Source organism: Bos indicus x Bos taurus, chromosome 1 (genome assembly GCF_003369695.1).
Source record: "Bos indicus x Bos taurus breed Angus x Brahman F1 hybrid chromosome 1, Bos_hybrid_MaternalHap_v2.0, whole genome shotgun sequence".
Classification (NCBI taxonomy): Eukaryota; Metazoa; Chordata; class Mammalia; order Artiodactyla; family Bovidae; genus Bos; species Bos indicus x Bos taurus.
Window position 1 is genome coordinate 99,971,570 of NC_040076.1, and position 23,957 is coordinate 99,995,526.

Genomic DNA, 23,957 nt, shown 5'->3' on the forward strand with positions numbered 1-23,957 from the left:
TAAAAATTAAAGAAATATATAAAAAAGAAAATCTCTGGTGTCTTATTATTAATAATGTATTTAGCATAAGTGTCATTTTTCATTAATAAGGCATAATTTACATGTAGTACATGAAAAAATCTTTACCTTACAGTGTGATCAATTTTCAAATATTTGTGTACCCAGCTACTACACACACAGCACACATATTTCAGTTACATCAGAATTTAAACTTTTTGTCCTTTTCTAATCAGTATTTCTCTATTATAATTTTAACTTATATCATCATTGATTAGTTTTGCTTTAAAATTTGTAAAATATCATAAAATATACTTATTTGGCTCTTTCACTGAATATAATGTTTTAAAGATTCATCAATGTTATTGAAAATATATGAAAATTTTATTGCTGTGTATTATTCCCTTATATAATTCATAGTACATTATTTATCCATTTTTTTATGAATGGTTATTTGGATTATTAGATCCAGTTTTAGACTCATTGATTTAGAGTTCTTTTTATTTTTTGGATATAATTGCTTTGCCTAATTATATATGCACTTCAAATTTCCTACTCTTCAGCTTATTGTTCAGTTTTAATAGTGAAAGAGGAGAGAGAGAAATCATAAACAAATTATTTTGAAATTTCAGGACTTTAAGGGTGGGCTTCTCTAGTGGCTCAAATGGCAAAGAATCTGCCTGCAATGCAGGAGACCAGGGTTCAATCCTTGGGTAGGGAAAATCCCTTGGAGAAGGTAATGGGAACCCACTCCAGTGTTATTGCCTGGAGAATCCCATGAACAGAGGAGACTGACATGATTTTAAGGGTAATAAACTGTAGTTCATAAAAACAAAACAAAAAACTCAATGCAGGGATAATATGCAATAAATATACAAAATATTTTAATATCTTAGAATTTCTGTATGTTCACATCTTTCTTATTTGTAGATATCATATCCTCTCAATTATATCTAATTACATTAGAGAGTTTTTAAAGTTATTTTTTATTCCATTTCTAATCTCTCTCATCACATTTTCTTTTAGTTCATCTTGACCTTTGTCTTTCAAGTGACTGTAATTCCTCAGATGTTGAATATCTTGGTTATTCATTCATATTTTTAGAGAGTTAACTGGGTTTCCTTTACAGTTGTGTAAATATTGTTTTGTTCTAAACCTTGTGTGTTAATAGGAAAACTGATTGAGAGCATAATTATAGGTACATGAAGCCATGCTTTCTTTTATGAGGAACAGAAAGAAATCAGTATTGAACTGACTATCAGACTCTGTTCTCTGTATGTCAGAATTAGCAGATACCATAGACTTACTCTATGCAGTTGTTTTATATCTATGGGTACCACAACATCTTAGCCTTGAAAGAATTTTTTAAAAAATTTAAATTACAGAATTATAGTCTATGTAACTATTATGCAGATCTGAATGATCCTGATGACTGAGCAAAATCCTCTCTCTGTTGGAAAGCTAGTTGCTTAATGATTATGTCATTAGTGCAAGGGGAGTTATTAGATTATATATCAATTACTGGGCCTTCCTGCTATGATAGCCTGAGGCTTTCATACCTATTATAGGATTATTCTTGACCAAAATTTGAGTGCTTACACCCCTGACATGATCCTTGATTCTTTCCACCAGAGAGTGCTAGAGAAAACACTTTCCTAAAGAAATGTTGGTCCTGGATGTTCTTTGGAAGGAATGATGCTAAAGCTGAAACTCCAGTACTTTGGCCACTTCATGCGAAGAGTTGACTCATTGGAAAAGACTCTGATGCTGGGAGGGATTGGGGGCAGGAGGAGAAGGGGATGACGGAGGATGAGATGGCTGGATGGCATCACTGACTCGATGGACATGAGTTTGAGTGAACTCCGGGATTTGGTGATGGACAGGGAGGCCTGGCGTGCTGCAATTCATGGGGTCGCAAGGAGTCTGAAACGACTGAGCGACTGAACTGAACTGAAAGAAATGTTTAATAGGGTTATTTCACGTGAGGATGCAGACCAGTACATTAACAGAAAATTACATTCCTGAGTCCCTGATGCTTGAAGAACTATGATATCTAGATCAGTTCTGTACAATAAAATTTTCTGTGATTCTTGGAAGTTATTTTATCTATAGTGTCCAGCATTAGAAAAGGCAATGGCAACCCACTCCAGTACTCTTGCCTGGAAAATCCTATGGAGAGAGGAGCCTGGTAGGCTGCAGCCCATGGGGTCGCTAAGAGTTGGACACGACTGAACGACTTCGCTTTCACTTTTCACTTTCATGCATTGGAGAAGGAAATGGCAACCCACTCCAGTGTTCTTGCTTGGAGAATCCCAGGGACGGAGAGCCTGGTGGGCTGCCTTCTATAGGGTCGCACAGAGTCGGACACGACTGAAGTCACTTAGCAGCAGCAGCAGCAGTGTCCAGCATGTCAGCCACCAACCACATGTAGCAATGGTAATGTTGCAATGTTGCTAATGTGACTGAATAAACTGAAATTCTAATAGTTTCTAATTTAGTTAATAAAAATTTAAATTCATGTAGCCACATTCAGCTAGTGTTCACTTTGTTGTAGAGCCCAGATCTAAAAATTTGATGTCAGCTCATCATTCATAAATTGAGTTCATATCTACCCTACAGAACAATATAAGGGTAGCATATTAAAATACTCAGCATATAGTAAGCACTTCATGAATATTTGTGAAATTATCCAGGGTTAATTTGTCAGTATACACACTAAGACTTACAGGAACATCTACTGAGATTATCAGTTTAGTTCACTTCCGTTTATTTCAGTCGCTCAGTTATGTCCGACTCTTTGCGACTCCATGAACTGCAGCACACCAGGCCTCCCTGTCCATAATGAACTCCCAGAGTTCACTCAAACTCATGCCCATTGAGTCGGCGATGCCCTCCAGCCATCTCATCCTCTGTCGTCCCCTTCTCCTCCTTCCCCCAGTTCCTCCCATCATCAGAGTCTTTTCCAATGAGTCAGCTCTTCGCATGAGGTGGCCAAAGTACTGGAGTTTCAGCTTTAGCATCATTCCTTCCAAAGAACACCCAAGACTGATCTCCTTCAGAATGGACTGGTTGAATCTCCTTGCAGTCCAAGGGACTCTCAAGAGTCTTCTCCAACACCACAGTTCAAAAGCTTCAATTCTCTGGCGCTCAGCCTTCTTCACAGTCCAACTCTCACATCCATACATGACCACTGGAAAAACCATAGCCTTGACTAGATGGACCTTTGGTGGCAAAGTAATGTCTCTGCTTTTGAATATGCTATCTAGGTTGGTCATAACTTTTTTTCCAAGGAGTAAGTGTCTTTTAATTTCATGGCTGCAATCACCATCTGCAGTGATTTTGGAGCCCCAAAAAAGAAAGTCAGCCACTGTTTCCGCTGTTTCCCCATCTATTTCCCATGAAGTGGTGGAACCAGATGCCATGATCTTCATTTTCTGAATGTTGAGCTTTAAGCCAACTTTTTCACTCTCCTCTTTCACCTTCATCAAGAGGCTTTTTAGTTCCTCTTCACTTTCTGCCATAAGGGTGGTGTCATCTGCATATCTGCATATCAGTTTAGTAGCTGATGTCAATTTTCAGTCAAATATATTATCAGATTACCCAAGATGAGTTTCCTTTTCTGTGTTTGGATATCTTATATGGTGAATAAAGTTTATACTTTTCTGTCTGTTAAACCATATTACTTTTGCAGTTATACACTTTGGTATCTGTATTTCCCAGGTGGTGCTAGTGGTAAAGAACCTGACTGCCAATGCTGGAGATATAAGAGACTGGGGTTTGATCCCTGAGTTGGGAAGATCCCCTGGAGGAGGGCATGGCAACCCTTGCCAGTATTCTTGCCTGGTGAATCCCGTGGACAGAGGAGCCTGATGGGCTACAGTCTGTAGGGTTGCAAAAAATCAAACACACCTGAAGTGACTTAAGATATGCATGCACACAGCACAATTTGTACTTTAAATTCAGACATTCAATTCAATTCAGTAAATTTATTTTTATGTGTGCCACATGCTCTTCTACACATGTTCTTTCTTTCTTGTGATTCACTTTCTTATGATTCACATCTTAGGTGCTTCTATTTACTTATTTATTTATTTTTTAGAAATAAAGAGGAATCTTTCTGAAATAGCATGGGTCAGCTTGTCTTTCCATTTATTTAAATATCTATGTATTTAAATAGGCATATATGTATAAACATATATATATACTTACATTTATGTATTTACAAGTATATAGGGAAAGTTAATTAAATAAAATTACTCATAGCTTACAGAATACTTGCTTCATGCATATATTCTGTAAAGTATAAGGAAGGATTTTGTTGTTGTTTAGTCGTGTCCAACTCTTTGCGACACTATGGACTGTAGCCCATGGGATTTCCCAGGCAAGAATACTGGAGAGGGTTGTCATTTCCTTCTCCAGGGGATCTTCCAGACTCAGGGATCAAACTCATGTCTCCTGCACTGGCAGGTGGATTCTTTACTGCTGAGCCATTGTTGACGTCCAAGGAGGAATTTACTGATAGTGCTATGCATTCCCCACCAAAAGGTGATATATAGAGTAAAGGGAAATGGTCAGAATAACTAAATTTTAGTAGTGACTCTGTGCTCTTGGTGCCATAACCTTGGGGCTAGTCATGCAATCTCTCTAAGAACTAGTTTTGCATGTATTACATATAAATGACACTTTTAATGCAAGGTCTTTTGTAGTATTAATAATTAATAAAAATGAGAAAAAATAATAAGTAGGAAAAATTAAGAAGGTGGTAGATCTTAAAAATCCCAGTTGGAGATTCTAAAGTTCTACCTAAATATAATAATTAAATAATATTACAATGTTTTATAATACCATGGACAATAATTCTGGATTTCAGGCCAGCCTCAGCCACCTAAATAGTCAGTTGACCTTGAGAAAATATGTAAACTTCTATTTTCTCATCCTCACAGTGGGGATAAATAATACCTATCTTTTCTAGACTCTAGCGGTTATTTTGCAGACCCCAGGTTAATTTGTGAAACATTTGTGTGAACTAGTATGACTCTATTATTAAAATATTGTAAGACATATACACATTAACTGAATGAATAATACAAAAAGACATCAGGTGCTTTAGGAGTTCAGAGGAGTGACAAATCTCCAGCCTAGCCTGGCCAAGGAAAGCTTTATAGAGGAGCTGAAAGCAAATTGTAATGCACTCTAGTCAACCCCACATTTCAACATCTTTGTATTTGCATTCCTTTCATTTCAAAATCTAAAACAAATTAAGATAAACTTGAGGGTCAGGGAAAAGGCAGCAGAAGATAATTGTTCTGTTTAATGAAATATTATTGTGTCAACACAGAAATACAGAGTGCTCAAATAAATTGTTAGCGTTTCTTTTTATATTCAGTGAAACCTGTATCTCCTGAATATAATAATCAGCAGAGACACCAAATTCATGAAGTGTCAGAATCATTTCTATTTCAAATGCTATTGATATCAATAAAAATAAAAACAAAGATGTAATAAAATATAACAACTTGATTTCCTTGCACCTTACCCGTGTCCCTTAATTTCAATTTAACAATTTCAATGGAAATTACTTTTCTATTCTTGATGATTTTTAGTGATTTAAAGTCTATGTTCTCTAAATATGCCATCATTATATGTATTAGAAACATACTGCTGAATTTTTTGAGATAACCATTGAAATATTTTCTTTTTGCTTTATGTTAAGGTCAAACTTTACAACATGCTTTTTTGCTTCTAACAGTAGTACTAATAAAACACTTTTAAAGAGGATAATTCCATTTGGTCTATTAGGGAAAAAATATTACATAATGCTGTGATTAGGGTTTCAAAAGTTCTTCTTTAGTGTTTCTGTTTTTAAGACATTTCAAATTTTAATTTCTTTTCAGTTTCAATAATGCTTCTTCCTTGTGTTGGAAAAAATCCTGATGGTTTTCTTAAGTATTATATTTTATGCTAATCAAGTAAAGAACTATTCTCAAAGCAAAAATAACTTGCAAAAATTTTACTGGGATTGGATATATTCTCAACATTTTCTGTCTTTTATCCCAAAGAAATACTTGGCTCTTTATCGCCTGTCTTTGTGTAATAATAAAATATAAATAAAATTATTTAAGTAAAATATCCTACTTCCAGAATTAAAAGAAAAAAATGAATTGCCAGTTTAAAAGGTCCTTATGGTTTGAAAATAAAGAAAGTAAACATGCAATCATAATTCTAACAAAAAATGCACGATAATCTTTTTGTGTCATATATTCCTTTGTACCATTGCCTCTATAATTTTTCTATTTTAATGAACTTTTATGTCTGGAGAGAAAATGCATGTGGGTTTCATACATATTAGTAATGTTTATATTAAATGTTAGTTTGTTCCTTAATTTTATTTTAGATGTATTAAGTCACACACAGATACTTATAATAAGTACTATAAATATAAAATAATAGGAATACAGTACTTTGTTAGACATAATAACATTTGATCACATGAAATCACATCATCATAAAAGATTTTAAATTGTGAGCTCAGGATAGTTCTATTATAGTAGAATAGTGTACACAATTCGTATAAATGTATTCACTGTATCCATAAATGGACAGTGACTCAACTATAAACAGCTTCCTCTGAGACTTAGCAGTAGGCTAAATTACTATGTTTATTTAATAACTGATCATTTTGCTGAGTCTGACTACAGGATGGCCAATTAGTGTTACTAATCTGATCTGTGATGGATTTTCACTGAAAGCATTAACATTCTATAAAACATTTAACCAAATGTCTATACAAATATTTTAACAGAGAGAGAAGGGACAATCTTTTTTTAGATTTAAAGAAAAAAAATGTTTTTCCATGTTATTTGAAGATTATAACCAAGTTTATGTTGTTGTTTTGCAGTCGCTAAGTTGTGCCCAACTCTTTATGACCTCGTGGACTGCAACAGCCAGGCTTCCCAGTCCTTCACCATCTCCCGGAGTCTGCTCAAACTCATGTCCATTGAGTCAATGATGCCATCCAACTATCTCATCCCCTGTTGCCTCTTTCTTCTCCTGCCCTCATTCTTTCATAGCATCAGGGTCTTTTCCAATGAGTCTTCACATCAGTTGAGTTCAGTTCAGTCGATCAGTCATGTCCGACTCTTTGCGACCCCATGAATCGCAGCACGCCAGACCTCCCTGTCCATCACCAACTCCCGGAGTTCGCTCAGACTCAGTCTTCACATCAGGTGGCCAAATTATTAGAGCTTAAGCATCAGTCTTTCCAATGAATATTCAGGGTTGATTTCCTTTCAGATAGACTGGCTTGATCTCCTTGCTGTCCCAGGGACTCTCAAGAGTCTTCTCCAGAACCACAATTTGAAAGCATCAATTCTTCAGCACTCAGCCTTCTTCATGGTCCAATTTGCAAATCTGTACATGACTACTAGAAAAACCATAGCTTTGACTATATGGACCTTGGTCAATGAGGTGATGTCTCTGCTTTTATAATACACTGTCCAGGTTTGTCATAGCCTTTTTCTAAGGAGCAAGTGTCTTTTAATTTCTTGGCTGACAAATGTGGTCCACTGGAGAAGGGAACTGCAAACTACTTGTTTTCTTGTCTTGAGAACCCCATGAACAGTTTATGAGTGTATGTATAAATATATATGGGCTTCCCTGGTGACTCAGGTGGTAAAGAATCCATCTTAACACAGGAGACCTGGCTTCTATCCCTGGTTTGGGAAGGTCTGCTGGAGAAGGGAATGACAACCCACTACAGTATTCTTGCCTGCAGAATTCCACAGACAGAAGAGCCAGGCCAGCTACAGTTCATGAGGTCCCAAAAAGTCAGACATAACTGAGTGACTAACACTTACTTAGTTATAAATATATATATACATATATATGAGTTAAAAAAAAAACATTAAAGGGCAAAAGTATTGCACTTCCACAATTGCACCCAATTTTATATTTATTTTAACTGTGTATCTCAATAATATTTCATTGCTACGGTGATACTAAGTTGTTCCTTGCAGAATAAATCTAACCCCAAATTTAAAATCAGAAAAATAATAGAGTCCTACAATGATACTTGCATATGGATCCCTAAAGGAAGATACCTGGAGAAGGGCAGAGTTACTTAGGTGTTTCTGAGCTTCACTCCAATCCCTCATTAGAGATTTGATTTTAACTAAGTTGAGAGAGAATGTTAAGCTAAAAAATATAAATGTAGAAGATTTAAAGTTATAAAATCCGTTTAGGTTCATTTACTGCAATAGCCAACGCTATGTTTTGTTTATTTACTGCACCTTGGTAAAATAGATGCCTAAGTATGGCTCAGACCAGACAGTACAGAGTCTTTCTGTAATGCAGGAGACCAAGATTTGATCTCTGGGTCAGGAAGATCCTCTGGAGAGGGGAATAGCAACCCACTCCAGTATTTTTGCCTGGGAATGCCATGGACAGAGGAGCCTGGTAGGCTACAGTCCATGAGGTCGCAAAGAGTCAGACACAACTAAGCGACTAACACTTTTGCTTTTCAAGTAAAATACATACTGAGTAATGAAAACAAAAATGTTTAAAATAAAAATATGTACTTCAAAATGTTGTACTTATTTGGGTTCAATCATTTTGGAAGGAAATGTAACACTCTAGTTTGAAGTTGGACATTTATATAAGTCATCAAGTCTCATCCTGGATATATACCCTAATAGTACTCTTGAACATGTGTATCTGGCTACATGCACACGCATTTTCTTATCATCACTATTCATAAAGGCAAAAACCTGGAAAAAATTGAAATGTTCATTGACAGGAAAATGAATAAATAAGTTATGATATATAGATTATTACACAGAAGTAAAAATGAATGAGCTAGGTTTATATACAGCAACAAAGATGGATCTTAGAATCAGTGTGGAGTAAAAATAGCAAGTCCTAGATGATCACATGTTTAATAGCATTGTTATGTCATTATAAAAAAAATAAACAGTTTATTGATAGCAAAAAGTATGCATATGACCAAGATAAACCAGAAAAGTAAACAGAATGATGAACAATGCACAAAATTAAGGGGACAAGATGGGAGAAGAATATATAGATGTAATGATATTAAAATTTTAATTCATAAAATTGAGTGGTTTATAGGTCTTTGTTCATTATATATACCTATAAAATATCTTTTCATGTATCAAATATATTTGTACTGCTTAAATACTTAACACCACCCTTCAGTTTAGATTATTTGGCTCAGTCTTTGAAGGTATTGACCCCACACTCCTTCCATAAGTCCAGGCAGCCCAGCTCAGAGAGAGAAAACTTCCCTATGGGAAAAGGAGAGTAAACTGAGCCCCAGATGTCACTGTAGACCCCAGAGTTGGCCTGTCCAAGTTGGCCTGTCCCAGCACAAGGCTGACTTCCATAGCTCTAGCTCTGATGCAGATACCTGTTTGCACCTGTGGCCCCAAGAACCTGAAAATGAAAGTGAAGTCACTCAGTCGTTTCAGAGTCTTTGTGACTCCATGGACTGTAGCCTGCCAACCTCTTCCATCCATATTTTCCAGACAAGAATATTGGAGTGTGTTGCCATTTCCCTCTCCAGGGGATCCTGACCCAGGCATCGAACCCAGGTCTTCTGCATTGTAGACAGACTCTTTACTGTCTGAGTCACCAGGAAATCTAGCTGTGCTCCAAATGGCATCTTAAGTTCCAGGTGGGCTCCCACAAACTCAAGACACAGCTGAGTCTGCTACTCCCACAAGCCCCTCAAGGAATTTTGTGGTTGGACTCCCGGGACCCAGACCCTCATCTCACTCCATGGCTGCTGGCTTCAGTGACTCCAGGAGGCTCCTGTGACACCAAATTTCCCGGTTGCTCCTGGGAATGGAGCCCATTGTTTCACCCAGGCAGCTACTGGCTCCAGGGGCCCAAGGAGGCTCCTGTAACACTAGGCCTGCAGTGGGCTCCCAGTAGCCTCGGGTGAGTGTGGAATGATACAAAGTGCTAAAAAAAGAAAAATCTGCTTACCGAGAATGCTTTGCCCAGAAAATTGTCTTTCAGGAATGAAGGAAAAATAAAAACTTTCCTAAAGGAGTTTGTTAACTCTAGATCTGCTAAGGGAATTTATCAATACTAACTATGTAAGGGAATGGAGGTGTTAAGGGACTTATTGTGGTAACCATTTTGCAATATGAATTTGCGTGAAATGGAATACTTCCTGCCTTATAGGTAAACAAGGATGTCACAACCATCAGGGATTCCAGTCTTCCAAATGTAAATTTCTGAGCCCAGGAAGAACATTAGGCTATCCAGCAGCCATCAGCCACTTCCTTGGTAAGTGATGAGAGCTCCCCCAGTAAGCACTTAGGAGCTGGGAGGGATGCAAGGAATCACAAGTGGCAGCCATCCACAACATCCTCCACTTCCTCCGGTGAATGGTGAATGAGGAATTAAGGATGTAATTAATCAAGAAGCAGGATGTGGTGCCAGATAGCTGAGATGCATATGAAAGGAATGAATTCAGTGAGCCCAGCCATTTACATCTTCTCACACATAGAAGCTTCCCTCGTGGCTCAGAGGGTAAAGAGTCTGCCTGCAATGCAGGAGACCTGGGTTCAAATCCTTAGGTTGCCCTGGAGAAGGAAATGGCAACCCACTCCAGTATTCTTGCCTGGAGAATCCCATGGATGAAGGAGCCTGGTAGGCTACAGTCCACGGGGTCACAAAGAGTCAGACACGATTGAGAGATTTCACTTTCTCTTTACACATAGAAAAGCACTCAATTCTGTAGTTTAAGGTATCTAATTTTCCTTAATTGACAATAGTCTTTAGTATTCAGACTCTCTACCCTCTTTGTTGCAAACATCTATTAATATATAGACTGACTCCTTCCCCTACATCCTCAAAGCAGCTTCTCAGGGCTACTTGAGATACTGTCTCCCAAGCTTGAAATCATTCATCCAGCCCGGCATTTCACCTGGTGTCCTCTGCATATAAGTTAAATAAGCAGGGTGACAATGTACAGCCTTGACATACTCCCTTCCCAATTTGGAACCAGTCTGTTGTTCCATGTCCCGTTCTAACTGTTGCTTCTTGACCTGTATACAGATTTCTCAGGAGGAAGGTCAGGTGGTTTGGTATTCCCGCCTCTAAGAATTTTCCAGTTTATTGTGATCTACACAGTCAAAGGCTTTGGCTTCGAATAAAACAACTCTCAACTTCCAGGCTGTGACTATTTTTTAAGTTGACGCATGTATCAAATCATCATATGACACATGTTAAATTTACTTGTATGTCAATTCTATTCAGTAAAACTGGGGGAAATTAACAATAAAATAATTTACAAAGTCAAATAACATATGTCAAGAAAAAAATTAGAAACATTCTAAAATTGCTTAGGGAATTGTATGCTTTTATTCTGAAAAGTACTTCAGTAAAAATGCATAAAATTCACTGTGTAATTCTGAGTAGAGTAACCTGATCAGACTCTCAAGGTAATGTGTTAGCTGTGTGAAAAACTGACCACAGGATGGCAGAGATAGATGCTGGGAAACCAATTAGGAGAACATTTCATTTGAGGAATGATTCTAGCTTGATTAAAATTGATAGAGGATATGGTGAGAAGTGTCAGGATTTGAAATATATCTTATAGTTATATCTATTGATGTAAAAATGAGAGAGAGAAAGAAACTTCAACTTATGGATTTTGAATTGGAGTAGCATGGTGAAATGAAGAAGACTGTTGGAGGGGCATGTTTAGGGGAGGGAAGACGAGACTGTATTTTTGAATGTTTTAATCTGTGACATGTGTTACACAACCATCAGAAGATGAGGGCTATGTGTCTGAAGTTCAAGGGAGGCATCAGTGATGCAGCTATAAATATGGACATCACTGATGAGACTGATATTTACAGCCCAGTGACAAGAGCTGAAATGGTAAGGAGTGAGTCAGGAAATGAGTCTTGACAACCTAAGGACACTAAGCTCAGCAGATCAGAGAGTCAGAACACTGCAAAAAGGCAATCCTGATGTCCAGGAAGGAAGAATGAATGAGCAACTGTGTTGAATGTGTCTGCCTTATGATAAGAGGAGGCTGGAAATGACACTGGGTTTGGCACTATAATGAATATCTGTATCTGAGACAGTAGAGGCCCACATCCTATGTCTATTACAACTTATACATCATAGCAGTAGATTCTTAAATAATCTTTACACATCCAGCTTGACAAAACACCTTCATAACAATAAAATAGAAAAAATATGGGACTCAATTTTGTCACATTATTAAGGATGAGCCACAAATTAGGTTACAAAGAAAAAAAAAGAATAGGAAAAAAAAATGACATATGGTCCCTCTAAGAAGCAATACATTTCTTTGCAATATTCTACTGTATTCACCCTGAGAGGAAGAATTTGTCAGTTACCTTGTCTTTTCTACTGTTTAATTACTCAAATCCACCATGCAGTTCAGATTATCTGAGTCAGTCTTCAATGGCAGTAGATTCAGAAACCACAAACTTTCACAGCATCTGGATGCAGGCAATGTTTTCTTTAAGGTGCCAGGAGTTGAGGAGAAAAAAGTGCTCTTCAGGGCCCAGAATACTATCAAGCATGTGAATGAATGTTTTAGGTCACAATGTGCTAAAGATTAGATCCTAAAGTGGTAGAAGCCTCCATGTATTCTTTAATAACATTTTGAGCCTTGGGAACTGGGAGTAGGACTTCATGATCTGTTTGGGTTCACAAATATAAGCCCTTATAATTGTTTGTGAACCTCTTTAACTGTTCTCTAAATCTGGTATGGCTAAAGGTGAGGAGACCCAGAGACTGTGCTTCCTTAGGATTCCCTGTGTAGCTCTCTCTCTGATTTCAATGCTTCAGAATGGGGAACACATACAGGGCACAGAAATCCTGGACTTGAACAGACTCTGCATGTTACATCTGAAACTCTTTTTTTTTTTTTTCCTATTATAGGATGTAGATACTGGGGGGAAAATATGCTTAGAAGTAAGTTAGTTCATTCCTTCTTTATTCCATGCCACTTTATATTTCCTAGAGCTAAATAGAAGATCTGGCATCATTTATATGCATTCCTGATACTCAGAGTAAGATCAAAGCCTGCATTCTAAAGCCTGAATATAGCACAACTGCTTATTTTGTTCAAGGCTACTTCTCAGATACTTATATTTTTCCTGACAAGCCAAAGAAATTAAAATTAGAATAAGGAGATATAATGAGAAGCCAAATAATTTTTTTTTGCTCAATGGAATTCATAAAAGTGGCTTTTAGAATTCAGGTATCATGCATACTTATTTTTTCATGCATTTGAAGTTGAATATTATGCTGCATATGAAAGTCAAGAAATTATTTTATGAAATGAATTTAATCATTTTAGTTTGATTGCATAAAAATATGTTATCAGAAGCTATGGCAAATTGATTTTTGGATGGAGAGGGATTTCCAAGGCATTAAGCGATTTGCTCTTTCTGTCAGCAAGACAGAAGCAAGAAATATTTTATCTCATTTGGTCCTGTGGTTCTTGTTTGGTTCATTAGTTTTCATTCAAGTTCATCTACATGCCACAGTTAATACACTAATGCTTTAATGAGTGTGTATAAATAAGCTGAGGCAGAGTTTGGTCTATAAATTCCTAAGATAGAATTGCTTCTATAATATATATAGTTCTTTTCTTCTAATTATCTTCAATTAATGTAGACTATAAGCCAAACTACTACTTTTCACATACAAATGTGTGTGTTGTCACTGCATTATCGAGAGCTCTAGAAATTTGTATAATTAGAATTTATGTAAATGATGGTTTAATGATTGCAAAGTCTAAGAGTAATAAAGCTTGAAAACTTTCATGCAGATTTATTTAAATACTAACTACTTTCTAATTTTTTTTTTAACTTTTCCACTTTTGTGCAGGTATAAACAACTTCTTTATTCCATGAAAACTTGATTAATTTTTCAGTTTTAACATATGTCACGTTTATTTTAATTTAAATATAATTTTCACAGTGGAGGCACAGGCTCCTTGGGGGCAAGGACGATAAAGCATTCATTGAGGTTCTCAGCTAAAAAGTACAAGGGATAAAATCAAGTAAGCTTAGCAAATATTTGTTGTCTCTTCTTAGAATGATCTTCTTCTTTCTCCCTTGTAGTAAATCCTTTCCTCTCCCCTTCCTGTGTCCCTCCTCCCAGCATTTAATTTAGGACTACAAGCTTAAAGCCTTAAATATGTTTACTATATTCTTTCAGAGTTCATCTGGTTTACAGCTACAGCTGCTACCTCCAAATTATAGTCATATTTAGCCTTGTCTTCTCATTTGCTCTCTATCTCATACTTAAAATTGTTACATAGGGTTCCACATTTCTCCCACATATTTCTCCTGTTCTCCTAATTACTCTTACTTCCTACAATCTGGCCTACTGGTATATGCAGTTCTTAATCAGTCTTTGTGACTTCAGTATCTTTCCTTTCAACTCTATTCTTTACCTTTTCAAACATCTAGCTTTTATTCTAACATCGATTTTTTTTCTACAATACAGATTTAATCACATCACTATTCTGTTTCAAAATCTGTACTACATAAAGTCTTCTAATATCTGATATCCACTGTGCAACTTAACCCAGATTTCCAGTCTCATTTCTTATGGTAATTTCCACAGTCTACCAGATTACTCATTAGTCCCCAGTTCTGCCATGGGATTATCTACCTTGGTGTCTTTTTTTTATGATTTATCTTCTATGTTAAAAAAATTCTCACATCTCTTCTTTTCTCATTCCTCAACAGTTAGTTCAAATGTAAAGCTTTTTCTGTTGTTAGAATTAACCTCATTCTTTAAGAAATCACATTTTATTTAAATCTACATTATATGTTGGAAATCATAACAAATGTAAATACTTACATGTCCTGCCATATTTTAATCTTCCTAAAGACAAATAAGACATAGCTTTTGCCTTGGTAGAACTCATCTTTAGGCATGAGTGATGGTAATGTTTTCCAACTGCATCTTTCTTCTCTGACTATTTCTGGAACACATTTACAAGGTACTAGGGAGGTTTTTATCTCTATAATGAACTCTCTGAACTTATGGCATTGTGAAGAGTGAACCCAGCTCATTCTTTTATGTTATACCAATTCTTGACAAGCAGTCAGGGTCACCAATGTAATTTACAAAATGGCACTAAAAAGATTAGCATTTAATTATCTTCTCCATCAACTTGTTTCCTCTTTTTGTTGTTGTTGCTGTGCTACTTCTATTTGTACAATTAACCAGAAACCTCTTAAATGACAGCCAGCACTGCCTTACCTCTATGGTGTCTGCCTATATAATACCCAACAGAATTTTTTAAACACAGTAAAATCTAATTTGGTAATTGGGCTTTTTGTTTGTTTCTTTATATTTTAACCCCTATAATTCTTGTCATGAATTATTCAACATACAATACTTAAAGTTGCATTATAAGACATTTTATGGTCTCTATCTACCTGGTAAATTTTCCATTACAATCATATATACTAGCTGTTTAGCTGAGCATATTCTCTTTTCATCATTTAAAATATTTTAAATTATTTGGTCTAAAAAAAAAAATCCTATTCTATTAATGTCCTTCCTTTGGATCAGATTTAGTTATCAACTGTAAAAAATACAACATATTTACAGATAAAGCATGAGCCCTATAATCTGGCCACTAAGTCTGACAAAAGACATTAATTTGAAAATAAAATGTTTTTTCTTTATAGGAAAAGAGATTATTCTGTAAACATAGTAACTAGTAACCAAAATATTAAAGTTTTCATTTATGTGGTACAAATGCCCAGGAGTATGATGACTAGGTTATATGATGGTTACATTTTTAGTTTTATAAAAGGTTTCTGAAATATTTCCCAGAGTGTCTGTTCCATTTTATATTTCCGTGAGTAATGTATCAGAGATCCAGTGTCTCTGCATTCTTGTCAGAATTTTTTGTTATCATTGTCTTTTATTTTATCCATTACAATAGATGTGTAGTGACGTCTCATCATGATCTTAACATTTGTTTTTCTTATGATGTTGATGCTGAACATCTTGTTCTGTGTACATTTGCCATCTGTATAGTCTCTGCAATGATATTTTCCAAATATAAATAACCATGTCAGGTATATGGATTGTAAATATTTCTTCCCAACCTATAGCTTATCTTTCCATTTTCTTAACAAGGCTTTTTGCAGGACAAAGATTTTTAATTTTAATGAGGTCCGATTTATCCATTTTTTTCTTGTATGGATCATGCTTTTGGTGCTATGTTTAAGAATTCTTTACCAAAACCTACCTCCCAAAGACTTTCTCCTATTTTTATTTCTAAATGCTTTATAGTTTCATATTCTACATTCAATATTCAGTATTAAGTTGATTTTTGTATAAGGTACAGGATTTAGGCTGAGGTTCATTATAGAGAAATTATGATATAAAATATATGTCTTATAAGAAATTATGATGTAAAATAGTTTCACTGATGGCTCAGTGGGTAAAGAATCTACTTGCAGTGCAGAAGACACAGGAGACATGTGTTCGGTCCCTGGGTCAGGAAGATCCCCTGGAGGAGGAAATTGCAACCCACTCCTGTATTCTTGCATGGAGAATCCCATAGATAGAGGAGCCAGATGGGCTATGGTCCATGGGGTCGCAAAGAGTTAGACACAACTGAGCACATGGCACAATCTATGATATAAAATTTAATCAAAATAATAACATAGACAATATATAAATAAAAATGTCTACCTAAAACACTTTAAATAAAAGGTATGATTTATTAAATAAAAATTAAAATTCATAGTGGTGTATTTATCTTGGTAACAACTATGTAATAAGTTTAACTTAATTATTAATCTACTCTTCAAAAAAGGACAACTGTGTTTTAACTACTTAACTGTGGATTCCTGTTAAGCAATGAGAGTTTTAAAAAGTGCTTGTAAGCAGGATGTGTTTGTTATGACAGTTTAATTTATTTTCTGTCATTAAGCTGCTGTTGTTTTTCTTTTTTCAGACATCTGTCTGAAATATACTATATAATTACGTGTATTGTGAATAAGAAAATACCAATTTACAGTGTGAAAATAGAAGAGCTGCACTGTGTGTGTGTGTATATATGTATATATATAAACACTTTAATAATAGTGACCAGTTACAATCAAGAAATTGCTGGTAACAGTTACAAACTTTTAGAGTCCCTATCTGCTGATAACAATTAATCAGTCTTGCAAATAAGATGAATATTAATATATGTGCAAATACGTAATACTTTATATAAAATCCTATGAGTGTTATTTCAAAAATAACTTTTTGATGCAAAATCATCCTTAGGGCAATGATGAAATGTGATTCTGTTAATCTTAAGTATCCAATGTGATGTTATTTGAATACTAACCAATAATACTTTCTAACATTAACAATGTCTGATACTACTCAGTTCTGTACTAGTTTCCGAGTACTCAGTTCTGTGCAAGTACTACTAAATAATAGTTATAATTATTAGAAAAGTAAATAAAGTGTTATACAAGTATAGACAAATTCCTGAGAATTCTGATTTCCATTTCCAAATGTAATTTCTGTCTGTTGTAAATTGAGAAAGAATAAGTTGTAAGTTAAAGAAATTTAGATGGATGAACTGAAAAGTAAAATTTAAATAAGAAAATAAATTTATTACATTTTGAAAGGTATAATTCCAAAGGAAATCACTGAAACAAAAATAATGTCCCTATCTGACAAAGATTGAAACAAGTACTACATTTTACATGAGAGCTATAATAATTATAAAATATTTTAACAATTGAAACCAAATAACTTAGTTATATCAATATGATGTTAATAAGATTAACTTGGCTATTGAAATAAGTAGAATTGATGGAATAAGAAAGAAAGTTCAATGTTAAATGTAATACATACATATATATATGTATATATATATATATACATATTTATAATATATATTTATATACTATTAAATATAATAGTATATTTATAATACCTAAATATAGAAATATATAGATGTTCAATTATATTACTCTTTACAACAAAATGGATACGTCTTTCGCCTTTTACTTAACTTGCATCTATCCCAAGAAAAAGTATGTAATCTACAAAATTATAACTTTCCTTGAACTCTAGTGAAATCTGAGATTTCAGAGTAATCAACTAGCCTAATATCTAAAGAAAAACAGATACTTTCAAGGAGAGAAGGAACACAAAGCACTGTCTTATCTGCCCAGGATTATGACTTGGTCACTGTAAAGGGTAAGAAGATTTCAGGTAGATTTTTCACTACATTGCCAAAAGCTGGGTATGGGCTAGTGGGATTGTATAGAGTCCTGGGAAGTCACTGACATAGAATTTATGTCTCTTAGGCCCTTTTCATGGATTTCCCTGAAATGAAATTCACACTAAAAAAAGATTGTAGACAGGGTAGGAGATTGGAAAAGATCTCCCTCCTGGTACAAGTCAGTGGGGGTAGGTATTGTTACTGCGGGATAGGCATAAAGCCTATTGTGTTATTCTCTTAGTAGCTAAGTGAAGGAAAAAAAAAACAAAACAATAACAAACAAAGAAACAAACTTAAACATGAAAAAGCTTTTAACCTTTAAAGAGGGAGTGCAGGATCATTATAAAATCTCCAGCCCTGAGACTAAGAGATACAGTACCAATCAATAAGGCTAAAATAAAACTGGAAATGCCCCCATAAAATACTCCCTACACACCATATTAGCAAGCACTAAGTACCAATTGACAGTGATCTACCCTGGGAAGGGGGCAAGAGTTTGGAAACAGATTCTTTCTTAAGTTTTGGCTAATAGGAAAAGACTAAAATTGAGAAAAAGCCTCCAGCAGTCCAACCCTTACTTAGGCAAAGGTTAGAGGACTTTAAAGGCAGTTGTTTAGGATAATGATAATAAGAACAAAATTTGAAAACCAGCTGAGGTCTTGACTAGGTTAATACCTAGTCAAGATTAGGTCTTGACTAGGTTAATACCTACTAGGTTAATACCTAGTCAAGATTAGGATAATGATAATAAGAACAAAATTTGATAATACCTAGTCAAGATTAGGATAATGATAATAAGAACAAAATTTGAAAACCAGCTGAGGTCTTGACTAGGTTAATACCTACTGAATATTCAATAAAATCCCAGAAGAAGAAGAATGCTTATTTTCAGATAAGTGTATTTTTTACCTCAGTCTTCAGTGTTTTATATACAATGTCCAGTTTTCAACCAAAGAAGGAGTAGAAAAAAAAAAAAAAAAAAAAGTAAGGGAACAAAGAAATAAACAGAGATCACCCAGATGTTGAAATTGTCAGATAGTGACTATAAAATAAATAATATGTTTAAAGCCTCTAAAGAAAATAATGGAAAATGTGCATTAACAAAAGGGGACTCTCATCTGGGATGGAAACTTAAAAACCCTAAAACTACTGAGATACCATTTCTCATCTAGGTGAAATGTCAAACACATGAAAATTAGAAGTACAGCAATACATTCTCAGTGCATCTGTAAGGAAACAGACACTCATACATTTTTGAATGCCCACTGGTAGGACTCATGGGAAGAATATTCAAAATAGTCAATAAAGCTCCTTGCTATCCTACCCATCCCACTTCTAGGAATTTACCCTGAGGATAATTCTCAACCAAATGAAAACCCATATTCAGTTCAGTTCAGTTCAGTTTAGTCACACACTCAGGTCCACCTCTTTGCAAGCCCATGGACTACAGCACGCCAGGTCTTCCTGTCCATCACCAATGCTCGGAGTTTACTCAAACTTATGTCCGTTGAGTCCGTGATGCCATCCAACCATCTCATCCTCTGTCATCCCTTTCTTCTTTTGCCTTCAGTCTTTCCCAGCATCAGGGTCTTTTCAAGTCAGTCAATTGTTCGCCATCGGGTGGCCAAAGTATTGGAATTTCAGCTTCAACATCAGTCCTTCCAATGAATATTCAGGACTGATTTCCTTTAGGATGGACTGGTTGGATCTCCTTGCAGTCCAAGGGACTCTCAAGAGTCTTCTCCAACACCACAGTTCAAAAGCATCAATTCTTTAGCCCTCAGTTTTCTTTATAGTCCAACTCTCACATCCAAGCATGACTAGAAAACCCATATATACAAGTGTATTAACTTCAGTGTTGTTTGTAATTTCAAAGAATGGAAACAACTGTCCATACAAAGGGGAAAGACTGAAGAGATTATGATCTATTATCCACCCAATAGACTACAATGAAAATAACACATCAACTGACATAGAGTGATGTTTATAGTATATATGGTTGTGACAAAAGATTATTTATTGCATGCTATCTTTCATGTAGAAAGAAGAAACAATTATATATGTACCTCTGTGTGCAAAATAAAAAAAAAATTACACAAGAAAAAGTTAAGAATGGTTATCTAAAGGAGTGGGTGGATGGAGGGATGGAAATAGGGTAAAAAGAATTGAGGGTGGCACTTCATTAAGTGTACTTTGGAAAACAGTTTTGACTTTTAGATCTCTGTTAACATTTCATATACTTAACACATAGATCAATTATTTAACTGAGGATGAAATTTTAAGTCCAAGGATACTTTAATCATTGTTTTAAAGAGGGCTGTTTCTTTTCATACAAGCTTACTTTTTCTCGATCTATAAAAAAGTCTGGTTGAAAAAGTAAGAAAATGTTAACAATTTCTATATTACTAAACTTTATCCTTTTTTTTTTTCATTTTCTGACCAGCCTTGTGGAAATATCATACTCAAATGGAATAAGCACTGGACTCTGAACTGGGAGTCTTAAGTTCAGATTTAAGAAAGTCATAATCTTTATGATCCTCAAACTCTCCATCTATGTAATGGGGATACTAATTCTTTTTTCTATCAAGTGTGTTTGAAGAATTTCTAAAATAATAATTAACAGAAGAATCCGTTAAGAAATATGGCTATGTGAAACTGACTTAGGTATTTTTGGTGGTTGGCTTTGGTACAGAGATGGCTGAATTATTGAATAAATTATTACATAGCTAATCAGGTCTATTAAGATTTTTGAAATAAAAAGCAATTATCTGCTGAATTATTGTCTTTATGATTGTATTTTGTTAACTTCAGGTTGTTTGCTCAATAGACAAAAATGTCTTAAAAACTTTGGATGGGAAAATGATACAGAATAAGTTGCTCTGAATATAAAAGCATTCAACTTTCAAAAATTAAAGGCATTCAAATCCTATTTGTACTGTTTCTATGTAACATAGCACATTTTTCTTAAATATAATAAGCCTACATATACTTACCATAACCTGATATAATAAGAAGATCTACCTAACAGGGTAACAGGTAGGACAGTGCTTAACTGATTGTACCTAATGAATTTTGGCTATTACCATTGTTATTATTTGAATAACTCAATGATTTAAATCAATGAATTTAAGCATAAGAAAATTGTAGGCATGTTAAATACAATGATCAGCTATTCATGAGTTGCAAAATAAATTGAGCTATTAAATCATTAAACATAGTAGAGAAAGAACAAATTCATAAACATAAAATGATAATGGAGAAATTATTTGTGAGATATTTTAAAGTATCATGAGTTCTCTGCAAATAATTTTGAGGGCCTGGATATCATCATATGTGGTTTTTCTAGGGTAAATATACATGGCAAGAACTGATTCTATCAAGGTAGAAATCTAAGCAGAAAATTACCAGGGAAGAAGCAAAGTGGTCAAAAATATACTCTTTATGTAAGAAATAAAAGAGTTGAATAAGCAGTTTCCAATTATAATAGTACATGCCTTTAGGTAACAGATGATTCTAACAGCCTCTTGTTTCTGAGAACAAAGAGAAATTGCAAATTATTTCTATGAAATTAGTCTGGCCTTTACTTCTGTTTTTATATTTATTAAGCTGTACTAAAAGTTTTTATTTCATTCTTCCTTTCTATATTCTTAATTTTGGATCCTAATTCCTTCATGATAATATGTCTCTTTTTTCCAACTTTATGTGAGCTATAACTGACATAACATTGCATTAATTTGGGCTTCCCAGGTAGCTCAGCTGGTAAAGAAACTGCCTGCAATGCAGGAGACCTGGATTCAATCCCTGGGTCAAGAAGATCCCTTGGAGAAGGAAATGGCAACCCAGGCCAATATTCCTGCCTGGAGAATCCAGTGGATTATCCAAGGACAGAGGAGCCTGGCAGGGTACATTCCATGGGGTCACAAGAGTCAGACATGACTTAGCAACTAAACCACCACCATTGTGTTAATTTAAGGTGTATAGTGTGTTCATTTGATACACATATGTTGAAATATTATTACCATCCTACTAAAACATCACTCACCTCCTATATTTACCATTGCTTTTTTGTAGTGAGAACATTTATAATGTTTGCTCTTAGCAACTTTCAAGTGTATAATAGAGTATTCTTAACTATAATCACAATGCTGTTCATTAGATCCCCTGAAATTCTTCAATTTCTAGTTGGAAGTTTATATTCTTTAATCAGCATCTCCGCATTTCCCCCACTCTGCCAATTCCTGGTAACCATCACTCTACTCTCTGTATGAGTTCAGCTTTTTTAGATTCCAAACATTAGTGATTTCATACAGTATTTATCTTTCTCTATCTGAATGGTAAAGAATACCTGCATTGCAAAAGATGTGGATTCAATTCCTGGATCAAGAAAATCCCTTGGGAAAGGAAATGACAACCCACTCCAGTATTCTTGCCTGGGAAATCCCATGGAGCCTGGTGGGTTACAGTCCCATGGGGTCACAAAGAGTCAGACATAACTTAGCAACTAAACCACAACCACCGTCTGACTTATTTCACAAAACATAAGGCTCTCCAAGCACATTCAAGCTATTGCCAATGGCAGGTTTCCTTCTTTCTCATGGCTGAATAATAGTCATTCAACTGTGGTGCTGGAGAAAACTCTTGAGAGTCCCCTGAAGAGCTAGGAGATCAAACCAGTCAATCCTAAATGAAATCAACCCTGAATATTCATTGGAAGGACTGACACTGAAGCTGAAGCTCCAATATTTTGGCCACATGATATGAAGAGCCAGTTCATTGGAAAAGACCCTGATACTGGGAAAGACAGAAGGCAGAAGAAGAAGGGGACAACAGAGGATGATATGGTTGGATGGCATCACTGACTCAATGGTCATGAGTTTGAACAAGCTCTGGTAGTTGGTGATGGACGGGGAAGCCTGGTGTGCTGTAGTCCATGGGGTCACAAAGAGTCAGACATGACTGAGCGACTGAACAGCAATGACATTGTGAATAATACAGCAATGAACATTAGAGTGCAGATATCTCTTTGAGATCGTGTTTTGATTTCCTTTGGATGTATACCCCAGAGTCAGATGGCAGACTCATTTAGTAGTTTTATTTTTAATTTGGGAAGAACCTCTATATTGCTTTCCATAGTAGGAGTACCAATTTACATTCCCACCAACAGTGTAGAACACTTTCTCCACATTCTCACCAGTGTTAATTATGCTATAGTAATAGGTATGAGGTGATATTTCATTGTGATTTGCATTTGCATTTCCTTGATGATTAGTGGTGTTGAGCACATGTTCATGTGCCTGTTGGTCATGTGTATATCTTCTTTGAAAAAAATGTATATTCAGTTTTTCTGTTCAATTTAAAATCAGATGGTATTTTTGCTATTAACTTTATGAGTTCTTTACAGATATTAAATATTAAACCCTTATCAGACATATGGTTTGCAGATCTTTTCTTCCATTCCGCAGTTTGCCTTTTTTCTGTTGATTGTTTATGTTGCTGTGCAGAAGCTTTATAGTCTGATGCAACTCACTACTTTACTTTTCTCTTTGTTGTCTCTGCTATTGGTGGTGACATATCCTAAAAAATCATTGTCAGGACCAATGCCAATGAGTTTTTATCTATGTTTTCTTCTAAGAGTTTTATGGTTTCAGGTCTTATTAACACATTCATGTCTTCAGTC